The sequence below is a fragment of the Podarcis muralis genome, chromosome 11 (assembly GCF_964188315.1).
Source record: "Podarcis muralis chromosome 11, rPodMur119.hap1.1, whole genome shotgun sequence".
NCBI lineage: Eukaryota > Metazoa > Chordata > Lepidosauria > Squamata > Lacertidae > Podarcis > Podarcis muralis.
This window is the reverse complement of record NC_135665.1, coordinates 32,883,649-32,904,912: the sequence shown is the minus strand read 5'-3', so window position 1 is coordinate 32,904,912 and position 21,264 is coordinate 32,883,649. Positions and strand designations below refer to the sequence as shown.

The window sequence follows — 21,264 nt, the reverse complement described above, 5'->3', positions numbered from 1 at the left end:
TCAAAGCCACTTTCTTTGCATTGGGAGAAATCCCCTACTGGCCAGAACAGTGAGGAATTTCCTCCGGACGCAAATAGCAGCTTCAGTGGAGGGAGTTTCCTCTGAACTGCAGCAGGTGAGTAAAGGGTTGAGCAAACCTCCGCTGCACCACGTCTGCTGCCGTCCTCATAGTTACATCTTATTTGACCCTCAGTACCAGATGTGCTGAAAGGGGAAGGTGTAACAAGGGAGAAAGAGTGGCTGCAGTTCAGGGTGGGTGGGTGGGTGGAGGCAAAGCCCATGAGAAGCAGGAGACAGCTCGTTTCCCCACTTGTAAAATGGCAACGGTGAAGGCGAACCTTTAGAAGCATTTTTGTGCAATTTAAAATCTGATAAATCGTCATCAAAGGGCTGGCAATGCAACAGGAGCATCCAACAAAATTCTGATTCTATATTCCATTTCTCCCTTTTATCCAGGGTTGTCCCATTTAAATTGCTTGAATTCCACGTGAATAAGCTTCAGGTTCTTTCCTGTAACTTCAGTAGGTGCCTGCCTGCCTGCCTGCCTCCCTCTCCCCCCCTTCTTTCTCAGCTCTTTGCTAGATTGGCATTATCCTGTAGTAGTGTCACAGCCTGCAGTCATTTAATGCCTCTTCTTGTGGGGTCAGGATTCCACGCCCAAGTGCATTTAGCAGGTCAGTACAGTAATTTTAAATGTCTTTCTTTCAATCTTTTGCCATCTTCAATTATACCTTTCCACCCTACTATTTGTGTAATTTTCTTCTGTCTGAAGTCTCTTTACTGTTGTTCTCTATTGCACAGCATGACAAATTACCCATCAAGCTATATCTTTTCAGCCCAGAAATGTGCAGCAGCAACACGGAGTCATGGCATTATCACATGTTGTGCACTTTATTTCCTTACAGTTCATTCAAGTGTGTCACGTTTTTTCCCCTGCTTCCTTTTTGCCATCGTACAGATTAACCATTTTATCGGCTGTAAACTTTGGAAACAATTAGAAACTAATTACGCCGAGAGCCGAGAGCAAGTACCTCATTGAGCCGGTGGCAATGTATACATTTCCTTATCATCTCCGGGTTTTTCTAAAAGAAAAAAGAAAAAGAATGGCCACAAAGCCTTTGGCTTTACAGAAGCAAAGGCTTTGGTCTTGATTATACAGCTGACTAATTCCTGGCATCGGACAAGAATTATTTGTTGCCGCCGGCCACTAAACAAATTAACTGTAAGACACCATTCCGTCTGACAGGGAGCCCAGACCTCTCATAGGAAAGGAAACTCTTTGGGCCAGATGTGTGCTCTACACATGTTCCTTTTTCTGTCTTTCACTTCAGATACAGCTAAGTACCAAGAATTGTTTAGTGTTTACTCAGAGATCTCAGAAGTGATGCTCGTAGGTGACAGAAACAACAACAACCTAATGTGAAAGAATCAGCAAGTTTACTGATAGTGCCTTTTAGAAATAGTGGCTAAGGTGATAAAAGGTTTTCCTACCTACATCAAGTATACCCATATATATCTTAGGGATGTGTGGACCAGCTTATTTTCATTCCATGTCAGTTTTCCATGTGTTCAATCACCGATATATATATATATATATATATATATATATATATATATATATATATAATATCACTTTTAAATTGCATGCATTTTGAGTGTTTTTTATATACATTCTCCCCCTAAAATGCACATTTTTCTATACATTCCAATGCATCTCCTCCTAAATATGCATTTTGGACACCTCAATTGATTCAGCACCAACCACGACAACAAGATTGCTGTGATGCTGAGTGACTTTATCCTCAAAAGTCTCTCATGACAGGCAGCATACTCATCACAGTGACCCTCTGAGGGGCCTAACAAAAATCCCTGAAGGGCCAATAGAGGATGCAATGGAGGCAGCAGAGCAGGCCTTCTTCACTGCCCTCATGCTACATAGTAAGCACAGTTGCCTACATGCTACTCACCAATGTTGGCCCAGTTTTGAAACAAGTTTTCCACTCCTTCTGTTCTAGTCTTCACCCTGCCTGCTTTATAACTCACAAGTCTCTGGTATATGAGGGACCAATGCGAGCTTCATAGCACCACATAGGACACTCAGGAGTGATCCTGTCAATGGCTTACCTCATTTCTTCTTTCCAGAGCAAGACCAGAGCCTCAACAGGATCACCAATGGAAAATCTCCCAGAACATTCGGGAATCCACTTGGTTCATTGAGTCTCTGGGGGCAGACCTTTCCAACTTGTCCCTCACTCCTACAGGGAGAAGTTGCCACAGACTATTACAAAGATAAGATTATTAAAAAGCTATCTAGAGATCTGACTTTAATTTAGGGTTGTATGATGATTCACTAGACCACATTTTGCTTCTGTGTCATTGTTGAGATTTCAGCTTTGCCACAGACTCAACAGAATCGAGTGGTCAAGAGCATTCACCCAAATAGAAAACAACTGGCTAGTCCTCATGACCAACAAAGACAGTTAGTTTAATTTTCTTTTCTCTCTGTTGAAAGATTTGCCAGAGAAGACCAATTGTGTGTTTCAAGAAAAAAATACTGGGTTAGGTTCAAAGCTGTGGGAAGGTTTAAATAACTCCAACAGATAATTTGACACAAACTTTTGTTCATTTCAATTTATTCATTTTGCAACCCCCTCCATTTTTCTTCTGATTGTCAGTCAGAAGAATCAGGTAGCAGCCAATGCACTTTTTTTTTGCATATTGCTATGTTTGGTAAAGGGAGCTTACAGCCGATGAATACAGTGATATAAGTTTTGCCCACACAGATCGCATTGTAAAAGGTTCCAAAAACTGGAAAATGTTGACAGTTGTTTTCAGCAAATGGCGGCTTGACTCTGGCACTGTCAGTATTGATGTCCTTGTGCAAATGTAAAAGAGCAATGTGATTAAGGCAAGCTTGTCCGTGCTAGATCTCAGCCAAGTTTTCAATCTCCCTGTGGCACTGAAAGATTGCTCAGCTGTTGCAGATAATGCAAGAATAGCGAGCAGATTTCTGCCACTTTAAAATAAAATAAAACAAATGCCTTCACGCTGGGCACATATTCTATGGGAATTCGCCAACATCTGCTGCTGACCTAAAATTCTGGACAAGATAAATTCCTATTCTTATGATATTGAGCCATTTAGAGGCAATGAGATTTCTTAAGGAATGTGAGGATATCTTTATGAAAAGCTTATCTGCAGAAGGAAAATAATAGCAGTAATTTTCCATTGGTTTCTGGGCTGCCAGCATAATTTGTGAAACTTTGTCTACTTCTGCTTCATTACTTCTAGAGTTGTGCAATCCCATGCCTTATATGAGAAGGAGTTCTGCATAGGTCAATACAGTTTCTTAAGCAGCAGTAATGCTCCTTGGAACTGTTTGTCTGCTTCAATGGATGTTGCACTGGAACGGCATTCCACAAAGTGCTATTTGGGTGAATCTTTCTGAATGCTCCCAATGAAACAGAAGTGTGATGCTCCACTGGTCTGTACTCTCTACGAACGCCGAATCCAACTGCTGTCATTCAATCTGAAAACTGTAAAGCACATTCTTCAGAACAGTTGCTTCATGTTTGTCAGATTTCACCGTAGGACTTTTTTCCATTTGGAAGAGCCATCAGCCACCAAGTCTGAGACATAGTTTCCAAGGATTTGAGCATGTCTTGTGCTTCTTGAATCCCAAATATTCCTTAAGAATCCGGCAGAGTATATTCTGATAGCCTCTGGAATGGAAAACAGCTTAGATTCCATTTTGGAATACATGTCATGACATCATTTTATTGTAATTAGATATTTTCATTTTACACTTATTTCCATTGTTACATTGAAGGTATTCATAAGATCTCAAAAGGGTAAAAGACTTCATTGATATTAAGTGCTTACAATAGATTAGTATTTCTTGGTCAGACTTTGTGATATTACATAATTGTCAGTTTAAAAGGAAATAACGTCCTTAGACATGAAAAAGATGAACAATTAAAAAAAAGCTCACAAAGGGCTGTTGTTTTTCACAAATTACTCTTATTAGCTGACCTAAACCTATTTTTTCCTTCTACAGGCACCTTTAGAATATGCACTAAAAATACAAGCATTCAAAGTTCAAGCATTAAGTCCAAAATTACTGCCTTTCAGATCTTTTATTATTCTTTCAGGCATTTAAAAATATAGGTCGAAGCAACACTGCATAATTTAGAAAGTTAACAAAATGCAGCTAATGAAAAGAAATGGAAGCAAATATAATTATAATAACCTTTTAATGCTTTGTCTCCTTTCTGTTGTCAATTAAACATGTAAAAGAGGTGATGGCCTACACACCACACCACACACACACACACACACACACACACTCCTCCTCTGCCAGAGGTGGTATATTTTCAAGAAGGCAAAGTCAAAGCCCGCATATCCTTATTAAGGCAGAGAAAAGGCCAATTTCAAATAATTTGGCATTAGAAATTCCCAGTGTGTTGGACAAACTGAGCCATACACATTTGACTCTTCCTACTGAATCTCTGATTCTTTGTGACTCTCTAAACTAAGCAACAATTCTCAAACATTGTAGTGTACATCCTTTCAAGCGCAAAACAACAACAACAATCCCCTCCCAACTTTTAGGTTGTCTAAAGGTTGCCAGTAACATAACTGTAGTGAGTATATATCAGTAAGGCTTTCAATGAACCCAATCCTCAAGCCTGTTCTTTGTTTTATTTGTTTATAAGCAGGGGTTGGCAAGGTTTACCTTGCCTGGGCCGGTTCACTCCAGCGGAGATCCCTCCGTGGGCTGGATCGCACGCGCACCCACAATTTCCGGCATCTGCACAGATGTGATTTTAGGTATCTGCGCATGCGAAATTTTCGGCGCCGCAGAAGCGAGTCCCCACGCTGCGCCGCAGTGATTTAGTGCAGCGCGTGGGGACTTGCCGAGCAGGCGGCTCAGTTCAGGGGCGGTTTGTGGGCCAGTTAAACGACCCCTGTGGGCCACTTGTGACCCATGGGCCTTAGGTTGCCTACCCCTGGTTTATAGTATGTCTAACCCACCCTTCTCTAACTGGTCCCAACACTGGAAAACAACAATAAAAGTTCAAGTCAGTAAAACAAAAACTATCTATACCATAAAATATGCAAGATCAATTTACATGAGGCAACAAGCAGCTTCCTTATAGCTGTCACTCCCTCCCAAAGACCTAGGCCAAGTGGCACATATTCACTATCAGACAAGCAGTCAGCAGTGTCAGTGCTAGACACACTTGTAAGAGGAGGTCACTCCAGAGATGGGGCACCAGTGTAGAGAAGGCCCTTTCCCTTGCCACCGCTCCCTGAACATCTGGCACTGGAACCATCAGTAGAGTCTCCCTTGCAGATCTGAATGCTCAGGCAGGACAGAAATACATCAGCATTCCTTCAGATATTTGGGTCCCAAGTCTTTTAGGGCTCTTATATGTCAGGGCAAGCACCTTGAATTTGGCTTGGAAATGATTCATCAATCTGTGTTGATCCTTCAAAACAATTGATGTGAGTCTGGGTAGGAGCATCCACCAGCAGCCTAGCCATTGCGTTCTGCACCACTTACAATCTGTTTTCAAAGTCTGTAACACGACATGCTTAGCTGATGTCTTAAAACTTAAGACACGAAAGTAGAGCAGGAATTCCTAAAAGGAAGAAGTTGCAAATGAAGAAAAGGAAGGCAGGGACCCTACACAACACACACACCTACTTTGTGTGGTATAGTTCAACAAGGCAAAACCAGAGCCAGTATATCCTCAGCAAAAGCTCCAGCAGAGAGACATGTCTTCACCACCTCCCGCCCCCCCCCCCAGTTTCCCTTCCTGCCAAACATGACGGTGAGTGAGATATGCTTTTTGTGTGAGAGATATGGGTGCTGTGGCGGGGGGGTGTGCTCTGTGGAGTACGTTCATACATGTGAGGTGTTGCAGAGTCAGACAATTAAAAATCTGGGGACAGTCAACGCATGGAGAGAGGAGCATGTTCATATCCATTGGCCATCTGCCAGATCTCCACATGTTGGTCAAGGTGTTCAGCATGGAGCCTACACCTGTACCAACTGTATATGCACAGGCTCTGTTGGCATGATCTGTATCATGCAGAATTCATGTGCAGGTTTCCATGTGTGTGCCTAGGTTGTGTGCAAAAGGCTTGATCAACACAGGGAAATGAGGAGCACAGCTAGTGCGCTCAGTCCTCCTGCAGTGAGTATCTCCTGGTTTTGAGAGAGAACTCTGTCCGTGCTCACATTACATCTGTGTCTGAAAAGATTAAAAGCATTGCGGGGTGGGTGGGAATCCACTTGTCCGTGAATAAGCAGAATGCAAGTCTCTTCTAAAGGATTAAGGGAGGGGAGAAGGCTTAATGCCCAGATCCTTTAGAAACCAAATTCCCAAGGCAAAGGAGGCATCATGCCTACTTGACATACAGAAAATTAACTGAGCTGAGCAGGTCTGGGAAGAAGTCATGGGGACACTGCTATTGCCACTGCAGGAAACACCCCCCCCACACACACACTCTTGCATGTGATTCCTATGGTTGAAAAGAAATTACTGACTCAAAACTACAAAGCAGAAACATAAGATAAGATGAACAGTGGAAATAAAGGACAAGAATCATGACATGAACATAAAGATTAAAATAACTCAGGCCTGCCCTAAAAAAAAGCATGTGAGTAGAACGCCTTCTGTACTGAATTACTATTTAGACATCAGATTCCCCAGACCTTCCCAGCTTTAATATCTGAAGTGGTTTCAAACATTCAAGGGCATAATATACCTACAGACATAATACTGATAAAGAGTTCCCACAAAGGCACACAGTGAAGTGGCAGCAGCTTATGTTTTCAACATGTTTGCTTGGATGGAAGTCCTGAAAGACACACATTCAGGGGGTGCAGGTATCAACAAATGTAAATCCCAGAGCACAACATTGTAATCCCCCATCCCACTATATGACTGAACCTGCAGTTATCTTCTGACAAGTGAGAATATGATACCGTGTTGCAATGCTTAGTAGACAAAAGTGAAACACAGGAATTCATGTACGCTATTCCAGTTGTCTCTGAAGTGTGGGCTGCTGGTGCTTTAAATAATTACGTTTTCCATTGCTTTTCACACCATCAATGAACATGCTGCTCTCCACAGGCATCTTATTGAGGTGAACATCATTGACAGCCAGGCACTTCTCGTAAGAGCATAACAACTGCCCTGCTGGGTGAGACCATAAGGGTCCATCTAGTCCCACAGTGGCCAGCTGGATGCCTCTGGGAAGTCTGCAAGGCAGGATATAAAGGCAGTGACTCTACTCTTGTTGCCCCTCAATTGCTGCTTTTCAGAGATATAATGCAGAATGGCCCTGAACCTAAAAGGTGCACGTAGCCATGGATGCACTTATCCTATTGCTTCCTACCCCCCCTCTCCAGTGATGACAGTCATCAGCTTGAAAGTAGGAAGAAACTAGGAAGTTTGAAGTGACAGCTACTGATTTTGCATAAAGGTTGCTCTTTTCCCCATGCTAATCCTGTTAGTGCTTTTGGACTATCAGCTAGCAACACAGGGTTTGGCAGAGCTGATGCTTGCCTTGCAGAATATTCAAGAAAGCCATAGGCAGGAAGACTGTGATGAAGGGCACGTGCTAAGTGGTAGAGCACGTGTCTTACATGCAAAAGCTCCCAGCTTCTTTCACCTGCCCAAACCCTCTCCAGACAACGGAACAACTCTTCTTATCTCTGCAGTTGTGATCTCCTGGGTGACATGGACTCCTTGGGCAGGTTGAAGGTGCATGCGTACTCTGTCCATTTCCCTCCTTCCCAATCCTCCTCCATGCAGCCTGGGCACTGGCAACCCAGGCTATGTCACTGACTATGCGGACCAATGGTGTGGTTCAGGATATGGCAGTTTCCTATGTTTCTAAGGAGAACTGGTATTCCTGCCTAAAGTTCTAACTGTATAAGTAAGTTCACCTCTCCTTCTCCCCAGCCTGATTTTGCCCCAGTTGCTCCTGCTGTGCAGCAGGTGGAAGCTGTCAAAAAGAAGGAGTAAAGGAAATGAAATACAGCCATTACTTGGAATGAGACTTGAGGCACCGTGTTACTGGAAATGAGTCAGGGCACCAGGCCACACAGGGAGTGCCTTCAAGCCGAGAATGGCTGGGGAGCATACACAACTTAATTTAAAACATAACACATGCTGAGCCTAGAATATCGACTCTCAACCACCTACCCAACTGGTCAATCAATATTCTTGGATCAGGTTGGGTTTCGACCGGGAAAATATACAAAGTAATTTGGGAGCAAGTTGATCTTTCAGCCCAACCTACATCATGGGATTGTTGTGGGGATGAAACAGAATAACCCCTCCCCATGTGTGATACCTTGAAGTCATTTGAAGAAGAACAGGATACAAGGCAAAAAATGCATAAGTAAAATAGCTGTATGGATTTTTATTTTTTTTACAAGTGGAAGCTTTTAAAGAGAACATGGTAGAAGTTTGAATGTTTCCTTCCTCATGGACTAGATATATGGCCTTTCAGATGTCATTGGCTGGCATGGCCAATGATCAGGAATTATGGGAGTTGGAGTCCAACAACATTTAAAGAACCACAGGCTCCCTCCCTATCCCTGATCCATACAGATAGTTGGTCGCTAGTCCTCCCAACTCTATTTTTCTGTACTTCTTACAAAACCTGCCTTTTCTTTCTTTTCATTTCCTGCTTTCCAGAGATGGTTGCTTCTTCTTGTGTCCACTGTCCTTCACAGATATGCCTGGTTTTCAAGAAAAGCAAAAATAGAAAGAAAATACCACAAGATATTTTTTCTCACTGTAAAGTTGGGTCAGGTGTAACAAATAATAGAGGCAAATCACTACAGGAAGGCTGTTTACCTCAAGAAAGCATTCTTTATTACTCATCTCTTGTTTTCCCCTGTCTAAACTGCCCACTTCCTGATATTATTAGGCTGACCAAGTTTAACTTGTGTGTGTAGCCCCAAAATCATAATGTGTGTAAGCATGCTAATTCTTCATGGCTACAATGAGCCCCAAATCTACACCCTGACAGACTCCACAGGAATTATGTTGTGAAGTATTGGTAGCATTGATGCATTCACTGATTTGCTGGTCTTGTTTTGGTGTTTTACTTCATTAACACCAACCTGATTAAAAAGAACACCAATAAGCCTAATAGTGAAGGAAAAAAGATAGGTCACTACATAAAAACCGAGGGAATGCTAAATAAAAGCATCTGCTTCCCTAACTGGGTAGTATGGTAGCCTGTGAACTGGGGAGGAATCTGTCCCTTTGTAATGTGGTCATCTGAGAAATTTGCGGCTGAGGCCAAGCTGTGAAACTCCATATTGAATCTTGATTCTTCCACGAACTCACTGGCTGGCTGGACACATGCCACCATCTCTTGGCCTCATCCTCTGCAACATAGGGATGATGATACTGACCTGTCTCACAGGGTTATAGGGATTATGACAAGATAATGTGTGTGAAGTGTTTCAAATAAAAATGAAATAAGAAGCTCTGTGCTGGATCAAGCCCATCTAGTCCAGCATCCTGTTCTCACAGAGGCTACACAAGCAGGATTCGAGCACAAGAATACTCTCCCCACTGTATTCAGAAGCATTAGTGCCTCCAACTGCAGAGGCATAGCATAGTCCTCATCATGGCTAGTAGCCACCAATAGCCCTTTCCTCCATTAATCTATGTAATCCCCTTCTAAGGCTATCTAGGTTAGTGGCCCTCACTGCCTTCTTTGCTCCAAAGGCAGTGCTTGTTTATCTAAAAAGGGATTAAATATGGAATCCACAGGATGAAGGGGTATTCACTGGTGGAGGAAGAGTAGTGCAGGGTAAGCGCACCACCCCTGGCAGTGCAATCCTGGTGGGGTGCCATTGCGGCTACTTCCCCCACCCGCGCTGGGCACCATGCCCCCAGGACATGTGCCACGCTCCCAGGACATGCGCGATGCCCCTGTGGGTGGTGCGCCATGCCCCCGGGATGCGTGCCAGCCCTGCCCCCATCTGCTCTCTGCTGCCCGGTGTCGGAGCATGAAGCTACGCCACTGGGGGTATTTAATATATTTTAAAAAGTAAATCTAAAATAGTAAACAGTCCTAATGTTATGTCTGAACTCTGAATGAAATGGTTTGCTTTCTACTGAATTTAAATGTCTCCTAAGTTTCTAAATAACTGTAGTACACTCTTTATTATATTCAACTTACATTTCCAGGTGATGCACGTTACTAAAAAAGAATTATCCACTGCACAGAAGCTCAATTTAGATATTCTTTGTCGTTCACTCCCTCCCTCTCTTTCCATTATAGCTTCTGCTTCTGCCTCAATTTTCTCTCTTGACACTTTCACCCTCTTCCCACCATTTATCAAGAGGTTTCCTTTATAGTTGCCCTTAGCTAAGAGCTGGTGTGGTGTTGTGGATTGTGTGACAGAATTAAGACTGGGGAGAACGGAGCCTCACCCCACATTCCTCTCCTCGCATTCCCTCTCCTTAAAAGAATGCTGATTTCTTAAGACATTTACTTGAGTGTTGTAAGCAACTTTTTTGTAATGAAACAATTTCACCTTAAAATTAGCCCCACGTACCATAAGCTGGTCTAGGGAGTCTGCCATTTTATGCTTCTGCTTCAAACTGGCATGAAAAGAATTTGACAAACATCTTGATTCAGAAGCTTGCTACGTGTGTAGGACCTCTGAAACATGTCTGGAGTTCTAATTTCTCAAGGGGCTTTTCCTGCCATGTCCTCAGCAACTCCAAAACTACGCTGCAAAAGAGAGACCTACCTTCCATCATGCAGTGCTGACAAATCCCTTTGATTACCCAGAGTTCTGTGTGTGTATTGGGGTGTCCATAGAGTTGGGAGCAGAAGTTAGGCTCAAGGAGAACCCAGTATGTGTCGTACACTAGCTCTGACACTGTCTGATAAATCTCACTTTAGGCAAACTTGTTCAGTCTGAAATGTCTGAAATTCACTGAGGTTTCAGGGAAGGCAAACTATGCAAGATCATTTGGAGGCACTGCTGGCAGTTGATTGAGCATTCCTGGGTTTACAGGCCCAACATGATATTTCAGGCAGCTCTTGCCTCCCTCCCTTTTAACCTGTTGCTGAGAGTCAAGGCACTAGGTAAACAAGAGTGATTTCAGCCTCACACTGTGCTGCTTTCCACAGCAAGTGGTCATTTGTTCCAGTTTCCCATGACCGCATGATTGCTTGGGATTGCTCTCCAAAAAACACATTGATTTGAAGCATGAGACTTCATAACCAAGGAAGGGGAAATGAAAAGACAATGCTATTTAGTCCACGTTATAGCAAAAGTAGTAAACTATCTGCTTTGCATGCAAGAAATCCCATATTCAATTCCCAGTATCACCAGGTAGGCCTGGGAAGGACTTCTGCCTGAAATTCAAGAGAGACGCAGCCAGTCAGTGTATGGTATGGTTTGTTATTCTTTATTAAATTTGTATACCACCCTTCCGAAGATCACTGGGTGGTTCACAACATAAAAATATAAAATGAGGACGCAAAATACATAATAAAACAAAAACAAACCAAGAAGCCACCTCCCCAAAACACATTAAAAATGTCATAGAATGTTAATCAGCCACAGGCTTGGTTAAAGAGAAACATTTTTCCTGGTGCCTGAAGGTATGAAATGAAGAGAGAGCATTCCACAAATGGAGAGCCACCACAGAAAAGGCTTGTTCTACTGTTGACACCCTCTGGACCACTTGTGGAGGAGACACATGAAAAAGACCTTAGATGATGATCACAGGGTCTGGGTTGGTTCATATGGGGAGAAGTGGTCCATGAGATATTGTGCGTGCCATGCCACTGGACCCCACAATCTTTGGCCCAAGGCAACATCTCTGCTGTGATGACTAGTGATTTTCCAGGACTGTCCTAGGACTTGGGGGACAGGTGGAGCCTATGCAGCAGTGGTCCGCAAGCTGCATTCAGGTTGTGCACTGCATGTCTGAATTCTTACAAATTGAATTCTATGGAAGTGAAATTGTAATACAATAAAAATACAATATAAGAAATAAGAAAGAAATAAGAAAAGCAATAGAATGCAATTTAAAATCTAGCACAGTGCATTGTGATTTCTACAACAGGCAGAAAAATCATTAAGTGGTCTGCCAAGACTCAGCAATTTTCAAGTGGTCCATGGAAAAAATATATTTGGGGATCACTGGTGTAGGCAATATTAACTAGATGGACCAACAGATAATTCAAGAAACAATAATGACTTTTTTGTATTTTCACACAGTTTTGTGTGTGTGTGTGTGTGTGCGCGCACACACACATTTGTGTGTGTTCAAAGAAGTTCACTTAAGCATTCAACTTATATTTAGCCATTCTTCTTCTTGGAAAATACTTTCTTTGGCTGTTAGGAAAATGATGAGAGCTCTAAACTCGTGGAGAGAATCCAATTTCTCCATCAACCCCTTTCAATGCAGTTCCTCTTTGGTAGCCTTATTCCACTCTAATGGCATAGCAGTAAGCAAGAGAAGTACTGCCAAGTGGTTCATGTTACTCTACATTTTATTGCAGTTTATGTTAACTGTGAATTCCTTGACAAAAAAAGTAGAAAATCTTTCAAGAAGCTAAGGAAAAATCTCCTAATATGGGAACAGGTGAAGCAAGCTCCGAAAACCTTATTTAGAAAACACTGGCAATAGCAACTAATTTCAGCTGCTTCATTTCACAGTATTTAAAGTGTGTGTGTGTGTGTGTGTGTGTGCGCGCACACACACACACACACACACACACACACACACACACACAGTATTAATCTTTGATGCCAGAGAATATTGATGCTCTTGTTACCAGCATTTACAAAAAAAAAATGGTTGTGGATATCCTCCTTCTTTTTGGTTACTAATAGCCTGGCGCTAAAATGTGCTGTGACAGCTCATGAATGAGTAGAAATGGCTGTAGGATTGCTGTGCCTGCACACACACTGTACAGGACTACAAAGCATGGAATCATATGCTGGAACAGTATTGTATGGTGTATTGTAAGGCCCACTGAATTAGGGGTGCTCAAGGATTTCAAGCAGTTTGCTTTTTTAAGTGAATTGGCCTGATTTGTGCTTCCCAGACTAACATGCTAATTGGAACACTGTTATCTTTCAGTTTGTGCACTTGCGTGTCGAGGTCCCCAAGCCCCCCCCCCCAATAACTCACAACGCACACTTAATTTTTGTTTAAGGTTTTTGGCATAATTTTGGCCACAACTTTATTTAAATACAAAACCGTGAGTGGTTGTTTAGGCATTGGTTAAGACTATCTGTCCCCCCGCCTGGGGACAGAACTGACTTCCGGGCACCACCGAAAGACAGTGCGGGAAAACAAGTCGGGGAGAAATGGAGCTGAGTCACAGACCCTCAATTCTCATCCGCATGCTCCCCGAAGGCTTGCCGACCCTAGTCCCATTCCAGGGATTGGACGAAAAGATGGCAAGCCCCAGGATTCCTTTAACGGAATTCCCTTTCCGCAGCAACCATGGAGGGGCAGGCCCAGCCTATCCTAACCCCTCCTCCACCAATTTATAACCAATGCCTAACCGCAACCTTACAAGTTGTGACAATTTGCTACGCAGTAGGCAAAAACCAAATGGCCAATCAGCCAGATGGACAAAATTCCTACCAGCCCCCTGCCCCAACAGCAGATGACCCCATGACAGGCATAGCAAGGTCAATGCAACAACCCCTTACTCAAGGGCGGGTGGGCGGGTGATCCGTTGCACGCAGCAAAGAGAAAGCTCCAGGCTGCGTGCAGAGTATTTAAACATTTACTCCTCCCACCAAAATTGCAACATAACTTTTACCCCAGCAACCCAGTGAACCAATCACTGCCCCAGGCCATCTTTAGAGACTCTGCCTGGTAACAGAGGGGTGGCTCAGCAGACCCCACCGCAACACGTGCTCTCCATGAAGGAGAACACGCTTTCTCCAAATTTTCCAACACAGCCTTTGCCTCAAAGAAATGCATATACAATGCATATCTTAGGTTAAAATATACAGACTCACAAATGTATATTTTAGGACAAAATGCATATAAAAATGCATATTTTGTGAGAAATAATGCAAATTCTTCCCCCCCTTTTTCTTTTTAATCTGCAGAGTGACATGGAAATGGAACAGAAAAGATTTGTGAATTAGCTCATGAAAAACAACAACTGACATGGGTTGAATATAGATTGATTGATTGATTGATTGATCCATCCATCCATCTGTACACTGAATTCTACAGGTAACAGATTGCAGCTTAAGTGTTGCAGGCTAATATAATAGTGCAAATGTTTATGAGCAGCACATGCAGAATTTTCTTCCTCTTGTTCTCGAATAAAGTTATTATTATTATTATTCAGTGCAATAATATGTTCATGTTTACTGAGCATTTACATTTGTAAGAGAGACTGTGGACTTCCCTTCCTCCACACTTTCTGGAGCAAACAGCAGTCCATGGAAAACCATAATTGCCATTTGTTGTGCTTCAGCTTTAAAGAGCAGGTTTTTACGGTGAAAGCTCCAAGGAAAAAAATTGATCCCTGGGACATGGAGCTTTAAAGTGTGAACCTGTGCCTGGAAAGAACAGGGTGAAATCTAAGTGTGGATAAGCCTTGTATCTGAGGGTCAAACTAAACAAAATAAATGAGATTTGCAGTTACCTAACTGTTTACATTCATGTTTCACCTTTTGTCCAGGGAGTCCACAATATTGTACAAAATTCCTCCCCCTCTTGTGAGGAAGGTTCACCTGCCAGGGTGTGTGACATAAAATTACCCAAAGGGCTTCGTGGATCAATGGAGATTTGAACCCTGCTCTCCCCAGTCGTTGGCCAGTGCTCTAACCACTATAACATATTGCCTCTCTGGGTCATTAAACTTTTATTGCCACCCCTGCGTTTGGCAGCGGGAGCATTTGCATTTGCTTTAGCAGAGTAAATGTTAGGCCATAAATTCACATTCTGTTTTGCGTGCTACCACTGAGCAGAGAGTATTGTATGTGAGCAAAGCACCCCTCCTAAGAATAGCATCTTTTTGCAAACTTTTTTTTTAAAAAAATAAAAAATCCTTTCCTCTGCACCCTATGGAAGAAGACAATAACACCATTCTAGGCCCCGAGCCAAGCACACTCCCAATAAGAGCTGTGTGTTAACTGCAAGGGGTTGTTGACAGCTCCCTTCATGCTTAATTGCGCCCCCTCTCCTTTGCAACACCCCAGGAGTCAATGACTGCTGGGGGAGGGAGAGCCTCATTCATTTGTGGACTCCATCCATGTGGACTCTCACAAGCAAACCCACACAGAACCAGTGATCATGGCAGGCTAGGCCCCGGAGTCATATAAAAGGCAGTCTTTATCCAAACAGACTGCCTGCATTTTGGAAATTTCCACCCCATTTCCTCGTGGACTGTTATTTGGAACAAAACATCAAGTGCTGGCGTTGGCAGCAGGATCAGTCATAGTAGCTCAAGCAAAAGTGTGACCATAAACCCGTCCAAGTGGAAGAAGTAGAGCACGCTGTTGCTATATCCACTTGGGTGTTTTTCCTTCATGTGTTCAGGCTTTTAGTATCTGTTTTCCACCCATTTCTCCCACCCCTGAGATCAGCTTTTGCCAGGCAAAAGTTTTAACACGGTGAAGCTTGGAGGCAGCGAGAAGGCAATGTTGGTGCTTACTTGAAGTCAGGGAGAGCTTTCACCCATAATATGTTGGTACCTCTAATTTAGAGTTTGGCTAGACATTTTAGAAATAGTATAGAAGTGAAATTTCTGCCCTCGGAGGGCTCCCCCCCCCAATAAAAACACAGAACGAAGCTCAGTGCAGCATACATTGCTATTAGCATATTAGCAGGAGAAGCTTCCCTCCTTCTACTACATTTTCAGTAATTGTTTCAGAGTACAAGCATATGATTCCTTTATTATTCTTTTAAAAAACATTGCTATCTTATTCATAAGGCATCTTGGGTGCTTTTGGTATTTGAAACGGGAACCCTTAAAATATTAGGTAAAATCATTATGATCAGATTAGTCAAAGACTGAACTCAGCAAAATGCATGATGGTCATCATGATCATTTATATTCTTAACAACAATAACAACAGTAGCACTGTCATCAGAGGCGGCTGATGCTCATTGGGACTGATAGGGCAGAAGGCAAGGGAGACCAACATGTGGAACCACAGCCAATGAGAGGCAGGAGGCTCATCCAGGCATCCATTTGCTCTGTCACCTCCTCCTGGGAAAACCTGTGGTTTAGTGCTGAATCGGAACAAACAGCAATTGGGTTTTCTGTGAATTGCCATTTGTTCTGATTTAGCCCTAAAGAGGGGGTTTTCCGAGGAAAAACATCGGGGCAAAGGTAAAATTGCTTGCAGCCATGCTTAGAAAGCATAGGGCAAGCAGAAAACTGTTCAGACCCATGCTTTCCAGGCATGGGACAAGTGGAGGTGCAGACAAACCCAGAGCCAACTAATTCTAGTTTTGCCCCATACTTCTCCCTGCTGAGTCCTAGGGCAACATTGCAACCAAGGAGGAGGAACTTGGCAGGCAGTTCCACTCTTTCGATTGGTCATAAATAAAAAGGGAGGCAGCCGGGGGCTGGCTGAGGGCAAACTGAAATTGGTGGGGCAGCACCTTAATGAACCAGCCTGCACTGACTTCAGACAGTTCTAAATACAGTACACTTACTTGATAGCAAGTTCCGGTCACCTGAGGGTCTGAACAAAGCAATGGACTTCACGTCTCTTTGCATATGTGGAAAATTTGCAAAAGGCAGAGTCCCTGGACCCCACCAACTGGGTGTAGATGCACAAAGCTTGTATATGCACAGGCTTTGCTTAGAACTTTGAATGAATGCAAGGAGGTCAGGAGCAAGGAGTATTGGCACTGCCCTGCTTCTCCTCTCTGCACATTTGCAGCACAAGGCTTTATTTGTTATGATAAGATCATGTGTAAATTTCTCTCGTGGCCCATAGTCAACAGATCTGTAATGCTGGCATCACGGCTGAAACCAATACCCAACAAAATCAGCAACCCGTAAACGGGCTGTTGGTTGTTTAAAGGGTCCATTGAGTTAGATACTGAGCCCGATTGTGATTCCCAAATCACCATTCTTGCTGCTCAGAAAACCAATGGATGGGTGTGATGCAGAGGGCTCTCTTGCTGTGGAAGGAGCACCCTGTCTGGAAGGGATCTCTTGTCACAAAAATCTAGACCTAGTCCCAGTGCCTGCACATAGATGAAGTCCACATTGTAGTCAGCCAAGAGCTGTTAAAAGGAGAGAGGGAGAGGCAGAGAGCTGTCATTCTTCACGTCACTGCCCACACTCCTGGTTTTCAGCTGCAAGAGCCATAACAAGTGCTTTCTATCCTCAAGGAGACCTCAGAAAATTATAACATTTTGTTTTGACTCTCTGTTTTAAAGCAGTTGCATCGTTCCTGTCCCTTCTTCTGAACTAGGGCCTGAGGCATGCTGGGAAGTTAGGATAGAAATGCGCCTGAAGAAGCTGGGATGAAGGTGAATCAAACGGAAAGCTTTATCACAGGGCTGAGGAACCTGTGGCCCCGCAGATGCTCTTAGATGCCAACTCTCACCAATCCTAGGCAACATAGCCAGTGGTCAAGGGTGATGGGAGTTGCAGCCACAGGTGGACTACAGAGCCCCCAGTCCTGCTTTACCAGACCTACACTGTGATGGTGATGGAAACATTTTTCTCCTCCGCCATTGTATCTTCTCATTGTTGTCCAGCAAAGCTTTTCCCCCAAACAATTTTGTCCAAAAGGGGATTTGGTAGAATCCCCAAAATCACCCTGGGGGGTGTTCGCAAGACACTTTGAGAGACAAGTCGCTCTCATCTGCAGAGAGGCTTGCCTGCCCCTTCTCTTTGGCTGGCTGTCTAAGATCTTATTATTCACCGAGAGCTTTAAATCCAGGCTGCAAAGTGTTTAGGGAAAGAGCTGCAAGGAAAAGGGTTTTAAGCAAAGTAGCCTCTTGTGTGGGAAAGTGCTTGTGCTTCTTTTGCTCTTTCTTATTTTGGGGGGTATATTTTAATTACAGTGGTACCTCGGGTTAAGTACTTAATTCGTTCCGGACGTCCGTACTTAACCTGAAACTGTTCTTAACCTGAAGCACCACTTTAGCTAATGGGGCCTCCCACTGCTGCCGCACCACCGGAGCACGATTTCTGTTCTCATCCTGAAGCAAAGTTCTTAACCTGAAGCACTATTTCTGGGTTAGCGGAGTCTGAAACCTGAAGCGTATGTAACCTGAGGTACCACTGTATCATACATTGTAATTTGAATTGCTCTTCAGCTGTCCCAGGGATTTTTATTGATTGGGGGTGGGGGTGCTATATAAATAAATAAATAAGGAAGGAAGGGTGGCTATATTCATTTTCAATAAAAGAAGAAAGAAGAGGGTACCCAGGTAATAATTATTCAGCATGTCTCTGAAGGATGCAGTGTCTGTATTCAGCAACAGCTATGCATTTACTGGCTTGCTGCTCCCATGCCCACTGCAGTGACCTTATGATGCCCCTCACAGTAGTAGTAAACTGCATTCAATTCTTTGATTATAGAAATGACATTTTCTGGCTTGAGAGAGGCTCGTGACAGAGATGCAACTTAAGCCAAACATTCATTTGGCTTTGCTACAGGACACTGACGGAATGTAAACTCCCTCCCTTCTTTTCAATGGTTTCAGCTCCTGAGTTAAAAGCTTGGGTTTTTTGGAGTAATCTGGGAGGGCTATATTTGGCCAAAAATGCCACTGACTCCCATTACTTAGTTGGCACAAGCCAAACAATGTTCCTTTATCAACAAAACCAATAGACTGTTTTATTTGCAGTGCACAGAGAAGTAGCTTCGTCCAACAGATCCCACTTTCCCTCCCTTGCAACATGTCTGTGACCAGTTAATGAGCTGCAACAGGGCCTGGGCTTTATTTTCAGCCAATTAAGCTTATCCCTCTCAGGAATTGTGGTCTGGCTGTGGCAGAAGTCCTAGGTACGGGCAGGACTTGTTTCTTTGACCAGTTGTGGGTTAGCCACATGGGTACGTGCTGTTGCACCACACAGCAGACGTTTTCTCTGTAATAACTCCTCCAAGTGCTCCACAAAAGCAGATCCCTTTTTAATTTACTTCATGTTTACAGCGTTCTCTTTCAAACTGAACTGCTGGCACAGGCGGATATTTATACAACCTTTGTTTCAAACTATTTATTTGCATTTGAGACTTCAGTAAAATTCACTGTCAGGACAATTGTGTGTTTGAAAGCTAGATTCTTAAACATGTTAATGTTCCAAGGAGAAAAACAGACAGTTCTGCCCTTCAGTTGCTTTTACACATCTTGGGTAAATATACTTGTGGATCACGGCAAAGAGAAAAATTTTCTAGGTGCAATAAAATAATGGTGCTCTAGAACAAACTAAAGGGTAGGTGACCTAAGTGATAACCATAATTGTGTGTGTGTGTGTGTGTGTGTGTGTGTGTGTGTGTGAAGAACATAAGAAGAGCCTGTGGGATCAGGCCAAGGCCTATCTAGTTCTGCATCCTGTTTTCACAATGGTCAGCCAGATGCTTATGGGAAGTCTGAAAGCAGAATCTGAGAAGACCTGTTTCCAATATGCTCAGGAGCAGGGCTGGCCCTACCATTAGACAGAGTGAGGCAGGTGCCTCAGGCAGCAGATGCTGAGAGTGCAGAACAGTGGCAAGTTGTTGGAAGACTGGTCTGTGTGCACCACATGACCTACCCTGCCCCCCTAAGATATTTTGCTGCCCTCAGGCGTGGTGGGAGGATGCTACGCTGTTATGAAGTCTGATGGGCTTTCGGTACATGGATTAGGAGGGATAGGGAGTCATATTGAGCTTTGCCTCAGGCAGCAAGCACAACAAGCCTAGCTGAGGAAAAATCAGCATGGCTTCATCCTCTTCTATCAGCTTTTTAGAATTTGTTGAGAGTGTCAACAAACATATAACTGAAGGATGAACTGGGAGTCCTCATATACACAGACTTCATCAAAACCCTTTGAAGCCCCTCACCAGAGACTCTTGAGGAAACATAGGTAAAGGTAAAGGGACCCCTGACAATTAGGTCCAGTCGTGGCCAACTCTGGGGTTGTGGCGCTCATCTCGCTTTATTGGCTGAGGGAGCCGGCGTACAGCTTCCAGTCATGTGGCCAGCATGACTAAGCTGCTTCTGGGGAACCAGAGCAGTGCACGGAAACGCTGTTTACCTTCCCTCTGGAGCGGTACCTATTTATTTACTTGCACTTTGACGTGCTTTCGAACTGCTAGGTTGGCAGGAGCAGGGACTGAGCAATGGGAGCTCACCCTATCGCAGGGATTTGAACTGCCAACTTTCTGATCGGCAAGTTCTAGGCTCTGTGGTTTAACCCACAGCGCCACCCATGTCCCAAAGGCTTTTTTTGGGCTGCTAACCCATTAAAGGTAAAGGTAAAGGTACCCCTGCCCGTACGGGCCAGTCTTGACAGACTCTGGGGTTGTGCGCCCATCTCACTCAAGAGGCCGGGGGCCAGCGCTGTCCGGAGACACTTCCGGGTCACGTGGCCAGCGTGACAAAGCTGCATCTGGCGAGCCAGTGCAGCACACGGAACGCCGTTTACCTTCCCGCTGGTAAGCGGTCCCTATTTATCTACTTGCACCCGGGGGTGCTTTCGAACTGCTAGGTTGGCAGGCGCTGGGACCGAGCAGCGGGAGCGCACCCCAGCGCGGGGATTCGAACCACCGACCTTTCGATCGGCAAGCCCTAGGCGCTGAGGCTTTTACCCATAGCGCCACCCGCGTCCCTTACAGAACATGAAACACAAGGTTGTATGAAGAGCTGACATGCAATTATGCTGCACCCAGAAATCAGCTAGAAATGTTAAGTCAGACATCCAGCTTGATGCTAACACCTCAGTGAAAGTTATATGCATAATTAGCCCCCTCCCCACAAACCCCTATCTTGATAATTACAACAGCAGCCAAACTAAAAACAAACCACTACATTTCTAGCCAGCAAGCACCTGCTTGTTCCTAGTCTTACCCCTCCCCTGTTCTATCTGAAGTCCTCTCTAGGGCTAAAGCATTTTATAAGACTTAGATTCTTAACCTCCCCAGCTGCTACTTTCAGGGAGGAAGTAGGACCACAAAGCCATTCCCTAAACTAAATAAAATTTGTGATTCAGCATTAATGGTCTCTTTGCTCTGGTAAGTGTTAAGTGCTATCTTAGTTCAGGTAG

General features: G+C 43.9%; 1 long non-coding RNA gene across 1 annotated transcript in view; it reads left to right on the top strand.

The window, feature by feature from the left end:
* LOC114606762 (uncharacterized) overlaps positions 1-14,248 on the top strand; it is a 61,953-nt gene extending 47,705 nt beyond the window's left edge. The window contains exon 3 of the long non-coding RNA XR_003708969.2: positions 14,144-14,248. This is a non-coding gene — a long non-coding RNA (uncharacterized LOC114606762). The remainder of the gene's footprint in view (positions 1-14,143) is intronic.
* The last annotated feature ends 7,016 nt before the right edge of the window (positions 14,249-21,264 follow it).